Below are 22434 nucleotides of genomic sequence, written 5' to 3'. Positions count from 1 at the left end.
CCGAAACTGCAGAGCGAGGTGCTGAAATCACACACGCACACGCCACTCTGGCTGCGACATTCTCTGCGTAGCCAAAGGGAAATGCTTAGAAATCGCTCCGCACCACTGTGCTGTAAATACTTGAAACTTGATTTCTTATGAATACAGATGTTGGGACATTTCACTAACTTCTCTCCAAAACTTTGGTATGGTGCCACAACTCCTCACAGAAATGAAGGTCGTTAGCCATGTGTTATTTACGGAAAACCCACAAAGCTGGTTTCAGGAGAGAAGTGGGGACTCCGAGGGAAGGGGACCCAAGCTCTCCCCTCATGACAACACTGATGTGAGTGACAAGAAGCAGCCATCGGATAGGATGTGGAGACGCTAACAAATGCCTATCACTTAAAGCAAAAACAAGCCAAGGACACCTTGAACTGAAAGCTGTCCTTGGCCGTTTACAAAAGCACCAACAGCCCTCCTGAGGTGAAAATCTTGAGCTCACACCAGCCATCTTCTGTCCAACAATCCAGTCCCTTCTGCAGACAGGGGTTTGTCTCTGTTCAACAGGACTATTCTGGGGGTTCCCACAATCAAGGCTTGACCTTTCTCTTTCTGCTCAAGGTCACAACCACCTGCTTATTGCGGTTGGTTTTGGACAGCAGGGAAAGGTCCCTCCCCACATGGCCAAGGGACTGGGAAAAGCCAGGGTCACTGAGGGCCGAGTTCAAACCTGAGGTCGCACCAGAGTGAGGGCCCCACGAGGAAGACTGACTGAGACTCGGGCCAGTTAGGGGGTTCAACCTTCACACATGGAGGTTGTGCTTTAGGTCTGCTGGGAACACGGGGTGCCAGGGAGTCCTCAGCCCCTGAGGGACAGGCTGGGCCAACTCGTGGCCATTACCACGGGGCCCAGAGAGCTCAGGGGGTGAGGGTCCTGCTCTCTGCTCAGCTGATGACGACACCTAGCATGCAAGCCCACTGGCTCCGACTGCATGGGATTTCTGTTCTTGGCACTATGCCCTCTCCACAACTGTAAACATCTGGATTGCTCAACACAGCACTGGACTTGTGATAATTAATCAATACATGCTGACTGACCTGGCAGGGCACAGAGCGCCAGCCCAGGAAGATGACTTCTTTTCAAAATATCACCCAAGAGCCCCAGACAAGACCAGGAAAGTCCACACGTGAAGTGCTCACCTACCCTCCATGACCAGATTCTCATTCTAAAAAAAAAAAATCCCCAGCCCACCGAATGCCACGGAGGTAGTACAGGAGGCACTGGAGGACTGAAAACCAGCACCACCCAGTGAGAAGGGCTGGCAGCTCAGCCAAGGGCGGGATGGTTGTTAAAAGGTCATTTTAAAAAATGACCACATTTGGGCTTCCCTGGTGGCGCAGTGTTTGAGAGTCCGCCTGCTGATGCAGGGGACACGGGTTCGTGCCCCGGTCCGGGAAGATCCCACATGCCACGGAGCGGCTGGGCCCGTGAGCCATGGCCGCTGAGCCTGCGTGTCCGGAGCCTGTGCTCCGCAACGGGAGAGGCCACAACAGTGAGAGGCCCGCGTACCACACACACACACACACACACACAAAAAAGACCACATGTTAAAAATGTTATTTAACTCATTATTCATGAGGAACCAATGAGACATTACAGTGCCTTCAAAGGCGGCACAAGATTATATGGAGGCCGAGGGAGGAGGAAAGGGGGTGACTGCTTAGTGGTACGCAGCAGTGAAGTACCACTTTCATCACGCAGGGGGTGATGAAAAGGTCTTAGAACTAGATACAGGTGGTGGTTACACACACTGTGAATGTCCTAAATGCCACTGAGCTGTTCACTGTAACGTGGTTAATTTTATGTTATGTGTACTTCAGCTCAATTAAAATACATACATACATACATATATATATATATATATATATAAAATAAAGAAATAGAGAAATGAACTTCCAACAGGCACAAAACTGGATTTTTCCGTGGGAGGAAGTCAACTGCCCTGACACTGGACAGAATTCATTTGCCTGTCTACAGGCGAGGACTGTCTGCATTACATACCACGTACAGAGCTGTACCAAGCCAGACAAACCCCACAGGCTCCAATGTTCCATGCAAAGGATGCTCATTCCAAAGTCCATGGTGGACAGAAGGGAGGGAGAACTGTGAGGTTTGGGAGGGAAGGGGGCTCAGGACCCGGCAATGGTACACAGTGAGGTGAAAGGGGAAGTGGTACCAAGAAGGACTCCTGAATTTCTAGAGGGGAGTGGGGGATGAGGAGAGCTGGGGAGCTGGGAGCAGGGAGGAGGTTTGCCCCGACAGCATAAGGGACGCAGGTCCTGGAGCATCACTGTCCAGTGAGAGGCCCAGCAGTATCCCAGCAGCCCCTCCCAGGCTGTGGGACATTCCCAGCAAGGAACTGCAGCCAGCTGGGGCATGTGCCAATGGAGCTGACACATAAATTGCTGAATGATATGAATGAAAGATCCCCCCTTACTCAAATAAAAAAACATGCTGATCACTTAGGTCTGTGCTCACACAGCCTTGAAAATGAGGAACAGGGACGCCAATTCACTTTCAGAAATGCCTTTTCTTTCTGCCAAACTAGAATTCTTTCCAGGGTTCCTCGAACATCTCTAAGAATCCCTAACATCAGAGAGAGGGGGGCACCTGGGGCCTTCTCTTTCTTTGAAAAGAATTACTGCTTTAGGAAGCCACACACGTTTACCCCAGGTCTGCCCACCCCCCAGACCCCTTCCAGCCTGCACACACCTGCTCAGACACGCTGATACCAAGCAGACCATTCCTTGGAGGTCAGAGGAGAGACCGTTCTTGGGGCACACGCTTCCTTGAGAGGCCGCCCAGGGAGTTAGTGAGGTTCCTTCTGTATAGAACACATGCCGTGTCATGTCGAGAGGGCATGTGCTTCCGTCTGCACAAGGCCATGCTTGAGAAACATCCGTCTCAAGGTCTAAGTTAGTCACATGCATGCATGAGCTCCTCGGTGACAGGCAAACTGTGCTCTTTGCACTGTAATTTGTGCGCACTGATCAACACCCTCATATCCAGTCCCTGGACAGCACATGGCAACGTCTGCAGTCCCGATGGTCGGTGTTTTCAGGTGAGTTCTCATGTGACACCAAAGGACGTAACTGCCGTTCACATGACGATGACACAGGAACACCACGTCCGTTACCGGAACCTTCTGCAAGGATGCTGCTCCACTTCAACTGCCCTCTCCTTACTATGTAACTATTAGGTTCTAAGCCACAAGCTCCAGAAGACATGGCCCAAAGAGGGTTTTGTTACTCTTTTACAAGCAATCAGAACAGAAACTAAAATGTCACCAAACTCCTGGGAAGAAACAGAATGATTAGTCTGCAGAGCTAATCGTACAGGTAAGAATTAACAGGGGCTCCCCCTCTCAGCTGTCAAAGCTGAACACTCTCCGTGAAAAGGAGTGGGCATTCCTTCCCCACCATGCCTCCACCTGTGCCCCGGCGCTGGCCTCCCTCCTGGCGGCCACGTGCGGACAAGGACACAAGGACACGGGGAACGGGTGGAAGAGCGTGCCTCCACGTACTTTCATGCCCTCGCAGCCTAGCTGCCCATCTTCTGAGACCTCAGAACTAGATGGTCTTGGGATCTCAGGTGGGACGCCCCCCAAGGCACCACGCCAGCATGTGGTGCCCACAGTTTAGCCCCAAAGGAGACTAGGGCTGCAGGGGCTAAAAGGATTTACACCCAAACTCTATCGGAGGAGGGGCTGATTTTAATTCCCCTCCTTTCTGTACATCCTACAGTACATGTGCTACTTTTGTAGTAAGGGGGAAAATTACACCTAGAAGAATTACAATTCTTGAAAGGCTCCCCACCCCACTTTTGGAAACAGCCCTCCAAAGACCTAAGCTGTCCTGGTGGCTAGTATCCAAGCCACAGCCCCTCACCTGGAACTTCCTGACCAGCCTGAAGCAGGCAAGCAGCAGAAGGACAGACTGAGTTGCCACAGGACTGTGATACAGTGACTAAAGCAGGGCGGTCAATGTGCCAGGCCTGGTCCTCCAAATGACTTGCAATCATTTAGGAAACTCTGTGTCCCTAACCTCGCCAGGGCCTGCACAGGTTTCCAAACCCTTCTGCTTTTGCAAAAACCTATTTTCTTTCTATTGCTCATAAATGCCTCTCTTATTCTAAAGCCCAGTGTGACACAGTTTTTTTTTTTTAATTAAATGAAGCAAAATTAATCTTGCTTGACAAATTACTAAACAACTATGACCCTTTCTCTCTCACTTAGGAAGATGTCACAATATCACGATCAGAAATTGTTACGGTCTGAATGTTTACGTTTCCCCCCACCCCAAATTCACATGTTAAATCCTACCCCCACCCCCGGCATGATGGTATTAGGAGGGGGGCCTCTGGGAGGTGAGTAGGACATGAAAGTGGAGCCCTCATGAATGGGATTCGTGTCCTTATAAGAGAGACCCCAGCACGCTCCCTCGCCCATTTTACCTTGGGACGACACAGTGAGAAGTCCAAGACCTGAACCCAGGTCCTACCCGACCGACCACATCAGCACCCTGATCTCAAATGGCTAGCCTCCAGAGCTGTGAGAAATAAACGTCAGTTGCTTATAAGCCACCCAGTCTGTGGTATTTTGTAACAGCAGCCCAAACCCCACAGCTTTCCTCATTCTAAAAATGTTTACTTTAGGATTCCTGATGAAGGAAGACAAAGTATCATACAGAAGGACATGCTATCAACTATCTTCCATCCCTGCCAAATAAACGACCACTACTAAACAAACTCCACTTAAACCTCTAACTAAAACATACCACTACACTGGCTTTAATTTACCAGGGTTTTAAAAGCAACCCAGGGGCTTCCCTGGTGGCACAGTGGTTAAGAATCTGCCTGCCAATGCAAGGGACATGGGTTCGAACCCTGGTCCAGGAAGATCCCACATGTCACAGAGCAACTAAGCCCGTGCGCCACAGCTACCAAGCCTGTGCTCTAGAGCCTGCAAGCCACAACTACTGAGCTTGCGCGCCTAGAGCCCATGAACCGCAACAAGTGAAGCCACCGCAACGAAGACCCAACACAGCCAAAAAACAAAAAAAACAAAAACAAAACGAACCCAGTTTGTGGCCTTGACTAGAAATACATGAAACATAAATTAGTCAATACTACACACACACCACTTGGAACAATCCCCTTAAACACCATGAACAAAGGGGGAATCTCTTCCACCCTTTAGTGAGATTCTACACACCCCCGCCCCCCCTCCCCCACTGTGTGAAATTGCTCCCTGGCAGCAAACTGATGCTTCTGGAAACACAAGAAGACATGACATGCAGGTCACTGGGGTGCCGTGTATTAACTTTCCACCCCTGGGCACCAAATGCTGCCCAAAAGCCTTAAAGTCCGAACACACCTCATTTGCTACTCCCTAAAGATACCACGGAAACCGAGGGAATCCAGCCTAGGGAAACGGGGCAATGCCTTCAGCTAGGATGCTGGCCCCATTCCAAACAAAGGCTACATTTCAGACACTAGGTCTAATACATTCCCAAATCCCAGTACCAGGAGAGAGAGGTGTGATCGCTGCAGACCTCACAGACAGTAATGGATAATAAGGGAATACCACGAACAACTCTGCAAGTAAAGTCAACAACTTAAAGGGAATAATCCAATCTCTCAACCACCACAAATTACCACAATGCATCATGATGAAATAGGTAACCTGAACAATACTTAAGAAATAGAATTCATACTTTAAAACTCTTCTGAGAAAGACATCTCCAGACCCAGATGGTTTTACCAGCAAATTCTACCAAACATTTAAGAAAGAACATCAATTCTACATAAGCTATTCCAGAACACAGAAGAAAAAACATTTCCCAACTTAAATGCGGCCAGCATTACCCTGATAACAAAACCAGACAAAAACAGCACATGAAAATTGCAAACCAACATGAACACAGATGCAAAAATCCTCAAAAAAATATTAGCAAATTTAATCCAGCTACACACACACACACACATATATATATATATATATATATATATGTAAACGGTACACCACAACCAAATGGAGTTTATCCCAGAATGCAAGGCTGGTTCAGTATATAAAATCGATCAATGTAATCTACCATATTAACAGTCTACAGAAGAAAAAACACACAAGCATATGAATTTATGTAGAAAAAGTATCTGAAAAAAATCAGCATCCAATCATGATAATTCTCAGCAAACTAGAAATAGAAGGGAACCTCGACAGTCTACTAACAGACACCTGTGAAGAAACCTATAGCTAACATGATACTCAGTGATGGAAGACTGAATGCTTTCCCCTAAGACCAGGGACAAGGCAGATGGCCCCTCTCACTGCCTCTATTCAACACTGCACTGGAGGCCTGGCTAGTGAATGAGGCGAGAAAAAGATATAAAAAGCATACAGATTAGCAAGGAAGAAATAAAATGGCCTTTTCACAGACAGCATGATTGCCTCTGCAGAAAATTCCAAAGACTCTACAACAACAACAAAAAAGCTCTCAGGACTAACAAGTGAGGTGAGCAAAATCACAGGATACGAGATCAGTAACAGAAAATGAATCATCTTTCCATGTACTCCCTATGAATGATGGTAAACTGGTAAGTTGAACTTTATCACAATTAAAACGTTTTGTTCTGTGAAAGATTTTGTTACAAGAATTAAAAGACAAGTTACGGGGCTTCCCTGGTGGCGCAGTGGTTGAGAGTCCACCTGCCGATGCAGGAGACACGGGTTCATGCCCCGGTCCGGGAAGATCCCGCATGCCACGGAGCTGCTGAGCCCGTGAGCCATGGCCGCTGAGCCTGCACGTCCGGAGCCTGTGCTCCGCAACGGAAGAGGCCACAACAGTGAGAGGCCTGCGTACCGCAAAAAAAAAAGAAAAAAAGACAAGTTACGGACTGGAAGAAAATATTTGAAAACCCCGAACCTGACAAAGAACTTGTGTTCAGAACATAGGAAAAATTCCCAAAACTCAACAGGAAGAAAAAACCAACCCAATAAAATAAGAGACACTTCACCAGAAAGGATATAGAGATGGCAAATAAGCACGTGAGAAAATGTTTAATGCCATTAGTCACTAGGAAATGCAAAGTAAAACCACAAGGAGACACAGTGTATGCAAATTAGAATGACTAAAAAAATGGTGGTGCAGCCACTGTGGAAAACAGTATGGAAGTTTCTCAAAAAACTAAAAAACAGAACTACCATATGACCTGGCAATTCCGCTCCTGGGTATATATCTGAAAAAAACCAAAATTGCTAAGTTGAAAAGATACATGCACCCCAATATTTATAGCAGCATTATTTACAACAGCCAAGCTATGGAAACAACCTAAGTGTCCATCAACAGATGAACGGATAAAGAAGACGTGGTATAAATATAAATATATATATATACACACACACACACACACACACACACACACTCACACACACACAACAGAATACTACTCAGTCATAAAAAGAATGAAATTTTGCCATTTGCAGCAACATATATAGACTTGGAAGGCATTATGCTAAGTGAAATAAGTCAGAGAAAAACAGATATTGTGTGATATCACTTACACGTAGAATCTAAAAATACAACAAACTAGTGACTATAACAAAAAAGAAACAGACTCACAGATATAGAGAACAAATTAGTGGTCACCCGTGGGGAGAGGGTTGGGGGGAGGGGGCAATACAGACAATGGGGATTAAGAGGTACAAACTATCAAGTATAAAATAAGCTACAAGGATATATTGTACAACACAGGGAATATAGCCAATATTTTATAAGAACTATAAATGGAGTATAACCTTTAAAAATTGTCAATCTCTCTACTGTACACCTGTAACTTATATAATATTGTACATCAACTATACTTCAATTAAAAAAAACCTACTAACAAAACCAAGTATGGGTGAGCATGTGGAGCAACTAAAATTCTTACAGGTTGTTGGTGAGAATGTAAAACAGGACAGACACTCCATAAAATATTTTGGTAGTTTTTACAAAGTTAAACACACACTTACCATATGGCCCAGAAATCCCACTCTTGGGTATTTATACTAAGTAAATGAAACCATACACTCACAGAAAAGCCCTCACATGAATGTTTATGGCAGCTCTATTCAAGCGTACAATGGACTACTACTCAGTGACAAGAAAAAAATCAACTGTCGATCACACAACAACTTGAATGAGCCTCAAAGGTGTTATGCTTAGGAAGGAAGCCAACCTCAAAAGGCTACCTACTCTATGGCTCCATTTATAGGAAGTTCACAAACAGGTAAACCAGAGGGACAGTCTAGGTCAGTAGTTCTATGTGGTCAGGGGTGATGGGAGGGTGTGAATATAAAGGATAATACAGGCGTACCTCATTTTACCGGTACTGCCCTTGGCAGATACTGTGTTTTCTACAGATTGAAGGTTTGTGGCAACCCTGCATTGACCCAAGTATACTGGCACCATTTTTCCAACAGCACTTGCTCACTTTGTGTCTCTATGTTACATTTTGGTAATTCTCACAATATTTTAAACTTTTCCATTATTACTATATTTGTTACGGTGATCTATGATCAGTGATCTCTGATGTTACTACTACAACTCGCTGAAGGCTCAGATGATGGTTAGCATTTTTTAGCAATAAAGTATTTTTTTGCCTTTAAAAATTTTTTTAATTTTATTTTTATTTTATATTGGAGTATAGTTGATTAACAATGTTGTGTTAGTTTCAGGTGTACAGCAAAGTGATTCAGTTATACATATATATGTATCTATTCTTTTCCAAATTCTTTTCCCATTTAGGTTATTACAGAATATTGAGCAGAGTTCCCTGTGCTATATAGTAGGTCCTTGTTGGTTATCTATGTTAAATATAGCAGTGTGTACATGTCAATCCCAAATTCCCAATCGATTCCTTTTCCTCACCCTTCCCCCTAGTAACCATAAGTTCGTTCTCAAAGTCAATAAGTCTGTTTCTGTTTTGTAAATAAGTTCATTTGTTAGACAGAAGACCTAAATAGACATTTCTCCAAAGAAGGCATACAGATGGCCAAGAGACACATGAAAAGATGCTCAACATCACTAATTATTAGAGAAATGCAAATCAAAACTACAATGAGGTATCATCTCACACCCATCAGAATGGCCATCATCAAAATATCTACAAACAATAAATGCTGGAAAGGGTGTGGAAGAAAGGGAACACTCCTACACTGTTGGTGGGAATGTAAATTGGTACAGCCACTATTGAGAACCATATTGAGGTTCCTTAAGAAACTAAAAATAGAGCTACGGTATGATCCAGCAATCCCACTCCTGGGCGTACATCCAGAAGAAAACATGGTTTGAAAGGATATATGCACCCCAATGTTCATTGCAGTGCTGTTTACAATAGCCAAGACATGGAAGCAACTTAAATGTCCATCGACAGATGAATGGATAAAGAAGATGTGGTACATATATACAATGGAATATTACTCAGTCATTAAAAAGATTGAAATAATGACATTTGCAGCAACGTGGATGGACCTGGATATTATCATACTAAGTGAAGTAAGTCAGACAGAGAAAGACAAATATCATATGATATTGCTTATATGCAGAATCTAAAAAGATGATACAAATAAAGTATTTTTAAATTAAGGTACATATACATTGGTTTTTTTAGACATAATGAGATTGTACACTTAATAGACTTCAGTATAGTGTAAACATAACTTTATGTACCTGGAAAGCAAAAATTTCATGTGACTTGTTCTACTGGAATATACGTTTTATTGCAGTGATCTGGAACGGAACTTGCAATATCTCCGAGGTCTGCCTGTACAGGGGAGAATTTGGGGGGATGGAACTATTCTGAATCCTGATCGTGGAAGTGGTTACATAAATATACATGTATTAAAACTCACAGAACTGTACACCAAAATAATCACTTTTACTATAAAATAATTTTAAATATGAAGGAAAAAAGAGTAAAAGGACTACCTTAATTTGATTCAAATGTTTTTAAAAACACTTCACTTTTAGCCAGACACAAAAGGACAATACTCCATAATTCTATTTGTCTGAGGTCCCTAGAGTAGCAAAATTCATAGCGACAGAAAGTAGAATGGTGGGTACCAGGAGCTGGGGGAGGGGGACTAGGGAGTTGGCATTTAAGAATTTGTGCACAGTTTCCATTTGGGAAGATGAAAAAGTTCTGAAGTGGACGGTGGTGATGGCTGCACAACAGTGTGACTGTACTTAATGCCACTGAACTGCACACTTAAGAGTGGTTAAAATGGTAAATTCTATTTTAAAACAACTTTATCAGAAAAGTAGATTTACAAAAGTGTACTTGTATGAAAATAAAACAATAAAAGGGAGTTCTAAAAGCAGGAAGTTAAAGCTTTAACTGCAGATCACTCTCTGCAGACTTGTGCTGCTTGGTTTGGAGTGCGGCTTCCAGACTTTCCCTGCATGAACCGTGCACGCAGGCTCCGTTACACATGGGACAGGGTCTGTTCATACTGTGATCACAAACCAGACAGAGACCCTGAGTCAACTTGTCCAATCCTTTGGACTTTCAAAGAATCATGCTTTTGCTTCCCACGAGAGGCAACCAAAAAGTCGGTAAAATACATCGATCGTCTGAAGAAGCATTTTGCACTTTTAGCCATACCTGAGCTGATCAGAACCTTAAACAGACCTGCATGTAGACAGAGGGCAATGGAGACTCTGGCCCAATCAGTCAGTGACAAGTTTGGACCCTGTTCCTCATCTCCTCCTTGAGATCACGAAGGGAAGAGGGCAGAGAAAGAAGGGGGGTTACACCCCCATGGCAGTATTTCTGGGTCCTGGAAGCTGCACTGTGCGACCCATGCTCCTGATTCAGAAAAGTTCTAGCCACTTTGCAGCTTCTGGGCAGGGTCCTCCCACCACTCCCACTGGCTGACAACAGACTGAACCCCAATGATGTCCAAATGCAAACTGCAGCTTCTAGATACCTGGCATCAGTAAACACCAAAAACAAACACAACCTGACTCATTCGCCCAGCTCAGGAGCTTGCATCACAAGCTTCTGAATGGAATTAACCCTCGTTTAAACTCCATGTTGGTGGTTGAGTCAAGAAATCATTGGCATTTTGATCCAGATAAGAACACCACAACGATTATGCTAGACAAACAAAATAAAAACCTATCTGAGTGTTTCCAAGTTCTTAGTTTCTAGCAATATTCCTTTGTGTACACAGATGAGAGAGCCAAGTAAATAATCTCTGTAAACTGTTTAAATTAGTTTTTCTTTCCTTCTCTGTGGTTAGGCCTCTAACCGTTAATCTTCCCTGCAGAACACAAGCTTCAGCAGACATGGACCATTTTTGAAAAACTACATACACTTCGTCATCTATTTCCAGTTTGATTCCCAGAACATCCTGACTGAGGACAGGGCTGAAAAATGAAAAACGATCAAGCCGCTGGTTTCCCAAGCCCCTACCAGCAGACCTATGTCCCTCAAAGAAGAGAAAAAAGGCAGAAAGAATGTTTGTTCACTGACACATCCCTCCTGGCTAACCTTTCCACAGGGTGTCAAGACCAGAGAACTGGTCTCAGGTCTGTCACTGGGGAGCCCCCGGATGCCCCACCGGGCCACCCTAAGAAGTTCCAGAAGGCGCTTCTGAGAGGAACAGCTGGTGCTTTAGGACCTGGGGGCAGGGGGAGGCAGAGCTGCCACACTGCTCTGGCACTCACCGCTGTCACCAGGCGTCTCCAGTGCCAGCTCTCCGGCATCCCAACTGGCATCCCAGCTGGCCTCCCGGGTTGGGAGAGGGTCAGGCTTGGGCACCACAGAGGCCCGACAGCCCCTGAGCACCAGGAGAGCCGCACGCTCAGGCATGCCCCTGGCTGCCAAGGTGGGCCGCACTTTTCTAACAAATAGCGAGACAAGAGGCTTCGTGGGAAGCTTCAGAGGCCTGGGGGCAGCTGTGCCCGCACTGTGCCCCACACACCCAGAGGCAAGGAGAGATTACGGGTCCCCGGGAATCTAGTGACGTCCCTCTCTGAGCCTCAGCCAGCTCAGAGGTGTGTGAGAAGCCACCAGATACACCGAGTGCCAGGGCCAGAACTGACGTTCCCTCCTGCCGCCCAACCCTGGGTCACAGCCCTGGCACCCATGCCCCTCGGGCTCCGGCCTGCCACCCTAAGCCCTTCCACGTCTGGGACCAGCCCACTCTCCCATCCATGCATTCATTCATTCATTCATTAGCCTCAAACAGCACACCCGATTGAAAAGAATGAGAAGAGCCATCTTCCTTCGTCAATTTGGGGAACCCTGCAGAGCTCCTGTTGGTCTGTCTCCCTTCCCTTATCCACCAAGCAGGTCATTTCCAAGCCTACAGAAACTGGAGGACCAGGCCAAGCCTGCCTGGAGACACTACACTGCTTTTCTTCTGTTTCACTGTCACTGTGATTATTTATCGTCCAATTAACAGCACAGCCAAGTGGCGCAGTGGTTGGGAGTCCGCCTGCTGATGCACTGGTGGCGCAGTGGTTGGGAGTCCGCCTGCTGATGCAGGGGACGCAGGTTCGTGGCCCAGTCCGGGAGGATCCCACATGCCGCGGAGTGGCTGGGCCCGTGAGCCATGGCCGCTGAGCCTGCGCGTCCGGAGCCTGTGCTCCGCAACGGCAGAGGCCACAACAGTGAGAGGCCCGCGTATCGCAAAAAAAAAACAAAAACAGCACAGCCAAGAGGCCCGATAAGAACATGCCAGGCGGACAGGTCAACTTCAGCGGCATGGAGGACAGGAAAGGACAGCCAGACCATGACCCGAACAAGGGTTTCTGCTGGAAAAAGAAAATACCAGGATGCGGAGCACCAAGCCTTTCAGCTAATAAACACTTCCACCATGTCCATGTCAGGAAATGAAGCATTTTATAGAAAGAGGATGACAAGTATCCTCTCCAGAGGCACCTAGGGAGTCACTCAGGCCTAAACATGGGGCCAGAGGTGACGGAATGAAGGAGCAGTCCCAATGAGGCCCCAAGGCAGCAAGTATGGGGCTCAGCCTACACCAGGCCAGAGCTGTGCTCCCAGCACCATCAGAATGCAAGAAACGTTACCTTTCTCCACACTGGCACTGGGCCCCGTGGCCCCTGGGGATGAGCCACAAGCCCCTGTCTGCTCAGGGAGCAGGCCACCCCTTGTCCTTGTACACCCTAAACAAGCTCATGTACCTAATCTATAACCCACCATGGGGTTGAGGCACTTGGGGGTGTTGATCAGGACGGTTAATTTTACATGTCAACCGGGCTGGGCCACGATGCCCAGATACTTGGCCAAATTATTCCAGAGGCTTCTGTGAAGGTATTTTTTGAATGGCATCACCATTTAAATTGGTAGACTTTTGAGTAAAGCTGATTACCCTCCATAATCTGGGTGGGCCTCATCCAATCTGTTGAAGGTCTTAGTAGAAAAACCACTGATCTTCCGCCAAGAAAGAGGGATTCTGCCTCCAGGCAGCCTGAGTCTCCAGCCTTCCCTGCAGGTTTCAGACTTGCCAGCCTCCCCAGTCACAAAAGCCAAGTCCTTAGAATAAACCTCTCTCTATATGTACACACACACACACACACACACACACACACACACACACACACACACACATACACACACACACACACATCACTAGTTCTGTTTCTCTGGAGAACCTTGACTGATACAATCAGGGCCACAGCTTCCGAGATGCCACCCAGCCTGGGCCACCCCCGCTCTGGAGCAGAACATTACTGTGGAGAGAAAGCCTCTATGAGCACACAGCACCCTATGAAGGGTCCAGTGAAAAGCCATGTGTGCGAACAGGACACACTGCCCAACATCTATCTGGGGTGCATAACTGCCTCCCAGGAAAACATGCTGCATTACTTATGACATTTTGATGAATTTTCACTTGTGCATTGTCATTCTAAACAAGCAAGAAGTGTGGAGGGGGTGTGGGGAGGTGAGTTTTATCATCTGGCTAAAAATACAATCAAAATGATATATAGAAAACTAGTTCTATAAGCCTCCTAGTGAGCAGACACTCCTAAATCCACGAAAACCTTTTGGAATGCAAATCTCCAGTTCTGCTGTGCACTATTTTTCAGGAATACATGCACACACACAGGCACACATGCACACGAACACACACACAGCCAATTCCAAATATCACCAATTTCTTTTTTGGGCCCCACCATTCATGGGGGCCATTGCATGTCCTGCAGGCAGGTGGCCAGGCTGGCACAACCAAAGCAGACCCATGCCTGTCCCAGAGCAATGGACATGAAAGGCTCGGACCCCTCAGGTCACCCCCACCCCCCAGACGAACCACAGAAGCAGGTGATGGTCCCACGGGTCTCCAATCAAAGTTCATTTGTATCTGTTAAAAAGCTTATGGATGCAATGCTTGTAAATAGGCTTTTCTTTTCCAGAATACTCTAAAATGAAAGGAATTCCCCAAATCAATAAAATCAGTGAAAGAACAACAGCTTAATTTCTATTAAAGTGAATAATAAAGTGGATAAAGACCAAGGTCAGGTGCTTCAAGGAGAAAATGCAAACAACTAATAAACCACAAACAAGCAATGGGGTCAGAGACCCATGACCTACCCTTCTCCTGATCACACTGGTGAGGACTAAACACACTGGTAATGCTCCGGGGCGGGGAGGTGAGGGGGAAGAGAGACTCTTGTGAGCTTCGGGGGCACAGTGCTGTCCTGGCAGACAGCCCAGCCACTCCGGTCAAAATTAAAAATGCATACACCCTTTGACTCAAATATTTCCATTCTAAGACTCCTATTCAAATACTCACTGGAGTACACCAAGAAAAACTGTCATGGATGTGGCCGACTAGAGAGACACCCAAATTTCCGCCATGGGGTAAGGGACACAGGGTACACTGTCCTCAGAGACTCGTGCACAGCTTCATGGTGCAATGCAGAGCACGTGCATCAATGCCACAGTGCTGAGTGAAAAAAGTGAGTTGCAAAACCCTCTAAGGTGTGACCACATCTTTGGGAAACCACCATCTATATGCGTGTGTACATGTGTGTGCACACACATATGTGTGTATGTAAATGGCACAGAGAAGACCTCAGAAATGCAGCTGGCAGTGGCATATACCCTGGGCACGAGGAGGTCGCTTTTACTCTTTGCCTTCTTTCTTCATTTTCAAAACAATAAAAACGCCATTAAAATAAAGGAAAAGTTAGTCAGCATATCTGACTTCCTGTTCACACTAAAGATTCAACGGGTATTTTTGTAGAAAAGCTACTTAAAAGAAAAGGTTCCAGCAGCAGAGATAAAAACCCACATAAAAAGATAGAAGGCCCTTTCCTGTTTCCCCTCTGAGTCAATGCAAAATTATTTAACAAAGCAGCAAGTTTCCACCACACTCTCATTTCTATAACTTCCCACGAATGCAGAAAGCAGCCGCAGTTTCCATTTTCCTGCTGATAAAGCCTCGCTGAACTATATCCTGGAGAAGGTGAATGCCTGCCAGCCCCAAGCCACACCCCCTCCCTCTGCACCCAGCCACCAGGCCAGTCCCCACCCCACCAGGGCCACCCGCCTCCTTCCAGCCCCACTCAGTACTTCTCTTGCCTTCTCATGTGCTCCAGTAGCTTGCAAAGAACGTTGACTCAGAGCCTGTGAATGTGACATTATTTGGAAAAATATTTGCAGACGTATCAATAATTCAGATCATGGAGTTAAGAGGAGATCATCCTGGGTCACCTAGGTGGGCCCTAAATCCACTGACAAAGGTCCTTATAAGAGATACATGGACGAGAGACACAAGGACGAAGGCCACGTGAAGATGGAGACAGATTTTGGAGTGATGTGGCCACAAGCCAAGGGACACGTGGAGCCAAGAGAAGCTGGAAGAGGCAGGAAGCGTCCTATCCCAGAGCCTTCAGAAGGAGCACAGCCCTGCCAACACCTTGATTTTGGACTCCTGGCTGCCAGGACTAGGAGAAGATAAATTCCTGTTGTCTAAGCCACCCATTTTGTGAAGCTTTCTTACGGTGACCCTAGGAAACATGCATGCACACCGTGATTCTATGAAGTGTAAGCATGTTTTCCTTCACAGTCAGTTTATGGAAAAGGCAGAAGGCCTCCTTGCTACAAAGACAATGAAAAACCGCAGGATGAAATTCAAGTAATTACCATTACTGTACCCGTTATGGTTCTGACCCAGCACCTGTGTCCCGGGCTAACCCCACCCGACCCGCAGGCCCTGCCCGCTTCCTGGGGAGCCACCACTCTGTTCCAGCCACCACTACAGTGTAACAAACCACCCTGGATTCGGTGGCCCAAGACACTTCCCCACGCTCAACGGTTCCGTGAGCCGGGAGTCCCAACGGGCCCCAGCAGGGACTCTTGTCTGCGCTCCAACGTCTGAGGCCCCGGCTGGAGTCCTGATGGCCAAGGGCTGCGATCATGTGACGGCCGATCCCCTCACACATCAGGGTCCTAGCGATGAGGGTGCAGAGACCAGGACTGCCCACTGCAGTCCCAGTGCTACGTGGCCTTTGGGGGTTGGGCTTCCTCACAGCATGGCAGCCGCAGGGCCATCAGACCCTTACTTGGCATCTCAGGGCTCCAAGATCCAAGCAGTCAAGAGGCCACCCACAGGGAAGACAGACACAGCACCTCAGCGACAGCAGTGCTAACGGATTTACAGCCATGTACTTTATTTAAACTGCCACAGCTTTTCTCCCTACTCAGCTTCGGCTGCTTCCTGCAGTTCTTGAGTTCCGACTCAGCATTCCCGACCTTAGAGACCTCAAGCCCATCCTTGGTGGTCAACACCCACCCACAAGCTTCCCTCCCTGGTGGCACACATCCCCCGTCAGCGTGCCTATGTGCTGTCATCTGGCTGGAGGCACCACGTCCTAGGTGCTCTCCCTCCACATCCCCCTCCCCTGCTGCAAACACAGCGCCTGGGACACGCAGAGCACGTCACCTGCTCACCGAAGGCATGAACAGCAGCACAACAGAGTGAGAGGGCACAATGCAGTGAGACAGAACTGTGGAACAGAGAAGGACCACCATGTTACAATGACCAGGGAGGTTTCCACCCAGCCTTGCTGGACCCGCCAGGTGGGGAGAGGCAGAGGGTGGCAAGGAGAGACCCCAAGGGGCCAGATGGCAGCAGGGGCATCCTGAACGGAGAATAAAGGGACAAGAATGTTCACAAGCTACATTCATAATGGCCCAAGCCAGAAACCAAGCCAACAGCATCGCAGGCATGTGAACTGTGGTGCACGGCCCCCATGGAATGGTGGACGGTGGGGAAGAAGAAAGAACCCTGGGTGTGCAGCAGGGCCCGAGGCCGGCCACACACAGGAGCTGAGGGACATCCATGGGTGTGCTCCAGAACCCAGTGTATGCAAAACCAAACCCAGCCAGAATGCACCTCTGCTGCAATCAGTGGGGACAGTACCCTCGGGGAGGAGTGTCGCAAGGGCCCAAGGGCTGCGGGGCTGCTGGTGCTCTGGGCACCACACAGCTGGGCTCCATCTGTGAGCAAAGCAAGGTCACGTGTGCATCACTGTGAAGTCTGCAAACATCTCACTGAAGAAGGAGGAAGGAAAATGGGAAGATGAAAACAGAAGCAGGGGCAGGCCAGACGGTTCTGCTGCTGCTTCTGTTTTGTTGGTGACCTTCCCTTGCATTTTAAGGTGGGAAAGGAAGAGAGGCCACACCGAGCGGGGCAAGGGAACCCACTGCCAAGCAGCCAGTGATGGGCAGCCATGAAAAGAGGGCAGCCAGAAGGCAGGTGGCCTTTCCCAGGTGGGACCTGACCCCGACAAGCTCACCCTGACCCTGGAATTCAGAGGGTGAGTGCCACTGTCTATCAGCTGCTGCTGTTTGGGCTGCTCTCCTGGAGAGAGGGTGCCCCAGGACAGGAGGGCCGGCCCAGAGCCACATAGAGGTCACTCTGCTGGGCAGAAGACAACTGTGACACCACAGCCTTAGGAGCACATTTCTTTCCAACAGACCCATCCTCCTTCAGCTCTCAACAGACAGGGATTGCACAAAGTGCAAAGAGAAGCACAGGCCAGGCTGGTACAAGCACCCTGCTGGCTCTGGTTGCTCCGGGAAGTGCCCAGCCATTCTCAGCCAGTGCAGCTAACAGCTGCTGCCAAGCTCATGAAAATCACCCTGGTGGCAGAAGCCACGCCACTGCTCCCCAAGCCCCCAGCCAGCGGTCTGCAGAGTCTGACACCTGATGTGGTTAACAAAAGGGGCTGTGTTTGGACAAAGTGTTTTCCTGTCTTTAGGGACTGCAACAGAAATGCTACTCAAGGCCTGAAAATAGTCCTGATATAAAACATCTCAGCAGAAGTCTGGGCCTTGGGAGAGGGCTGGTGTGCACACATGCTGCTTCCTCTCCCAGGGAGAGGGGAAAGCGAGTGCGTCCTGGGTCTCGCTTGTTTTTGAAGCGGACGTCTGTCCCTTCTGCTCACTGTAAGTGGTACCTTCTTCCCCAGACAGAAAGTCCATGCCCACCGGTTCAGGAGGCTTCAGAGCCATCAGTACAGACCAGAGAGGACCTGCATCTCCAGACCCTAAGCACTGAGCATCTATTTTAAAAACTGTGTTCCCACCCCCTCCCCGGTTTGCCAGGGAAAACCAAGCCCTGCTCCCTTGGTGGTCTTGTCCATCAAGTGGGAAGGGACATAAACATAACGGAGGCCGCCGTGCTTCCAGAGAGGCCCGAGGGATCTCACATTTGAAACCCAAGCCACTTTGTCAGGTTTCAAAGACCCCGCCAAGGATCCACTTCTGTGGATCAGGAGCTCTGCTCTGACCCAGTTTCCTGGCACCCGTGTGTGGCCCTATGGCAGCTGTTGCAGAGGCGGGGGCACCTCCTCTACTCCAGGCTCCAACCTGCACTCAGCCCCAGATTCACAGAAACCAAGGATGATGGCACCACAGCCACTGGTTGATGTGGGAAATAAAATAATATGTAGCCTGCACATTTGGCTTAATGCCAAAATTTTAAAATGTCCACACAGCCACACGTAGGGCCAGATGACAAAATGGGATTTCATATTTTTCCATGTGTGGGTGAAAACAGTTTTCAATACAATGCAACTAAACAAAATATCAGAGAGCATTGTACGTGGTCAGGGGTGAGTGCCATGCTGAGGAAAACTTTGGTTTTAGCGGGGCATGCATGTGTGTGCATGCACGCCTGTACGCACGTGTGCACACACACGTATGCAGGTATGCTGCCTCACAGTACAAATACATGTCTTACCGTGAGCCGCCCTCAGGGTCTGAAAGCAGCCAGGCTCCCTGATTGCCATGAGGTTTTAATATTCTAATAAAATATTTTCAGCAACATTAGACAAGCACCGAAACTTCTCTGAAGCTTGGTTTTAAATATGACACTGAATTCCATGTGCATCCCGGTGCAAAGTCTGCCAAGAAAGGGTGTTTCACTTGTCACCTCATTTTGTAATCCCACAGCCCCCAGGAACCGGTGCTGCCGACCCCACTCACGAACGGATCAGGCCTTGCTGAGGCCGCACACACCACACACAGGGCCTAGGCAGGACCTCGCGGCCAACCCCATGCCGACCGTCAGAATGGGCTCTCGCTGGAGCCAGGCATGGAGGAGAGTGGCGGGCCCACCCCTTGTGCGTGGTTCAGGGCAGCCACGCACTCCCACCCAAGCAGCTACTCTCTCCCTGTCTGGAGAGGCCGGCGTGGCTGGTCTGTTTCCCACAGTATGTTTTTCATTTAAAAGTACAACAAACAGAACTCCCACCTGCTTTTTAAACAAGGCAGGTATAACAAGTCTAAGAAAAGCGTGTCAGACTCACAAGGCATATGATGTGTGTGTACCCGCACATGTGATATGAGGTTGTATTTTTCCATTTTTCTTTGTATTTTTCCTTTATTGCTGTAGAAAACTGGAGACATGCAGACAAGCACCAAGGAGGAAACAAAAGCCACATCATCAACTAACCATGTGGCTCCTGTTCTGGACACAGTCTATCCAGTGCTTTCTAAGCAAATTATAGGTCCTCGCTGTACGTACTGCTTTAGGAATGGTTCTCAGCACCTGATGTGATATGTTGATCCCCCAGCAAATTAGTCATATTTGACACTACTATTTTTAGAGATGGGCTAGCCTAACTGTATCTCCTCATCCCTGACCATCTGTCAGGGGCTTTCAGCTGGTATCTGGGTTTTCTGTTTATCAACACCCGGCACCCTTTCTAATAAATGATTCTTTACATCCATGATTCCTTAGGATAAACTTCTAGACACTGACCCGCCATGGCCGAGGGTACACACATCTTTAAAATTTTTCAAACACCTCAACCAATGGCCACCCCTCGGTGAGTGCATTAGGAGCTGTGTATGCAGCGTGCACCTCCCCGCAGGCTTCAGGCCCCCGCCCCCTTGCTCACATCTTGGTCCCACCACCTCTTGGCTGAGTGACCCCGCGCATAAATTTCTTATTCTCTCCATTCTCAACATCCTCACCTGTAAAAGAGGGAAGAACTGTCCTGACAGGGCTGATAGGGCTGTGGTCAGGATTCCATGAGACAGGTATAGAAGGCATTTGTCAGGTCATTTACCACAAATATCACTAGGTCACCCTTTCCCATAACGGCCTCCCTGTCTCCAAACTCGCCTTTCCAACTCATAAGCCAGAGGTGCCAGAGTCACTGCTAACCAGGGATCTGATTGCATTAGTTACTGCTCAAACCCTTGGACAATTAGGCAGAGTGAAAGAAGCTGGACTCAAAGGCTGCTCACTGTATAACTCCACTTATACAACATTCTGGAAGAGTCTATAAGGACGGAAAACAGATCTGTGAATGCTGGGGCGGGGAGGTGGGGGAAGGACCTGACTCCAGAGAGACACAAGGAAATCTGTGGAATTATGGAAGTTTTCCATATTTGGTGGTCGTTACATGACTATGTTTTGAAACTCATAGAACAGGACATTAAAATGGGTGAACTTTCCTGATCACAAATTATACCTCAGGAGATCTCACTTAAAAACAAACAACAACCCTGCAGAGAAGGAAGTCTAAGCCGTGTGGTCTGGTGTTCCAGGCCTTGTCTCCTGGCCAGCTGCTTTCCTTCCCATTTCTCGCTTACTCCAAGATCTGGCACATACAGAACGCCCTCCGCACCTGCAGGCCCAACCAGGGTCCACACCAAACCTAAAGCCCCGGCCAAGGCTGCTGGCCTGCTGTTCTCCAAACAAACCCTGTGTTCAGACACCAGGACCCAAATCCTCCTCTGCTCTCTCAGATCCTCCTTCTCCCGCTTCTGGGAGGCCTGCTAAGTAAAGATTAATCCCTCCTTCCTCTGCGTCAAAGGTTCTCAATTCTGGCTGCACAAGAATTACCTGAGCAGTTGTCAAAAGCATGGATCCATGCCCTCCCTCCCACCCCAAAAGATTCTGATGTAACTGGGCAGGTGTGGGGACAGACACTGGGGTTTTGTTTCACGCTGTTTTTTTTTTTTCTTAAAGAATCCCAGGCTCAGAAATGAAAGAGGGAACATCATGCAAATCCAGAGATGTTAAAAGGATAATAAAGGAATATTATAAACAATTTTATGCCAACAATTTTGACAACTTAGGAGAAATGAGCAGATTCCTTGAAACACACAAATCACCAGGACTGACTCAAAAAGAAATAGAGGGACTTCCCTGGGGGCACAGTGGTTAAGAATCCACCTGTCGATGCAGGAGACACGGATTCGAGCCCTGGTCCGGGAATATCCCACATGCTGCGGAGCGACTAAGCCTGTGCACCACAACTACTGAGCCCATGTGCCACAACTACTGAAGCCCATGCTCCTAGAGCCCGTGCTCCACAACAAGAGAAGCCACCGCAATGAGAAGACCGCGCGCTGCAACAGAGAGTAGCCCCCACTCGCCTGCAGCAACAAAGACCCAACACAGCCAAAAATAAATAAATAAATTTATAAAAAAGAAGAATTAGAAAGTCTTAATAGCCCTATATCAATAAACTGAATTCATAATTAAAAACCCTCCCTATAAAGAAAATCCAGGACAGCTTCACTAATAAATTCTATCAAATATTTAAGGAAGAAACAATGCCAATCCTACACAAACTCTTTTTTAAAAATAAATTTATTTATTTTATTTATTTATTATTTTTGGCCGCATTGGGTCTTCACTGCTGTGCACGGGCTTTCTCTAGTTGCGGCAAGCAGGGGCTACTCTCCATTGCGGTGCACGGGCTTCTCATTGCAGTGGCTTCTCCTGTGGCGGAGCATGGGCTCTAGGCGCGCGGGCTTCAGTAGTTGTGGCACACGGGCTTCAGTAGTTGTGGTTCGCGAGCTGTAGAGCGCAGGCTCAGTAGCTGTGGCGCACGGGCTTAGCTGCTCCGCGG

The 22434-nt window shown here is 47.8% G+C and overlaps 1 protein-coding gene across 4 annotated transcripts in view; it reads right to left on the bottom strand.

Moving 5' to 3' along the window:
- Positions 1-22434, bottom strand: part of SEMA4D (semaphorin 4D) — a 118788-nt gene that overhangs the window by 84592 nt on the left and 11762 nt on the right. For 2 of the 4 annotated variants that reach the window (XM_033429615.2, XM_004270603.4), the window contains exon 1: positions 2756-3294. The exons of the other annotated variants lie outside the window; for them this stretch is intronic. The gene's annotated coding sequence lies outside the window, so the exon portion shown is untranslated. Of the gene's footprint in view, positions 1-2755; positions 3295-22434 lie in introns of those variants that run through there. 4 annotated transcript variants of the gene reach the window in all.

This window comes from Orcinus orca, chromosome 6 (genome assembly GCF_937001465.1).
Source record: "Orcinus orca chromosome 6, mOrcOrc1.1, whole genome shotgun sequence".
Taxonomy (NCBI): Eukaryota; Metazoa; Chordata; class Mammalia; order Artiodactyla; family Delphinidae; genus Orcinus; species Orcinus orca.
The sequence above is the reverse complement of the archived record's forward strand: the minus strand, read 5'-3'. Positions and strand labels throughout refer to the sequence as shown.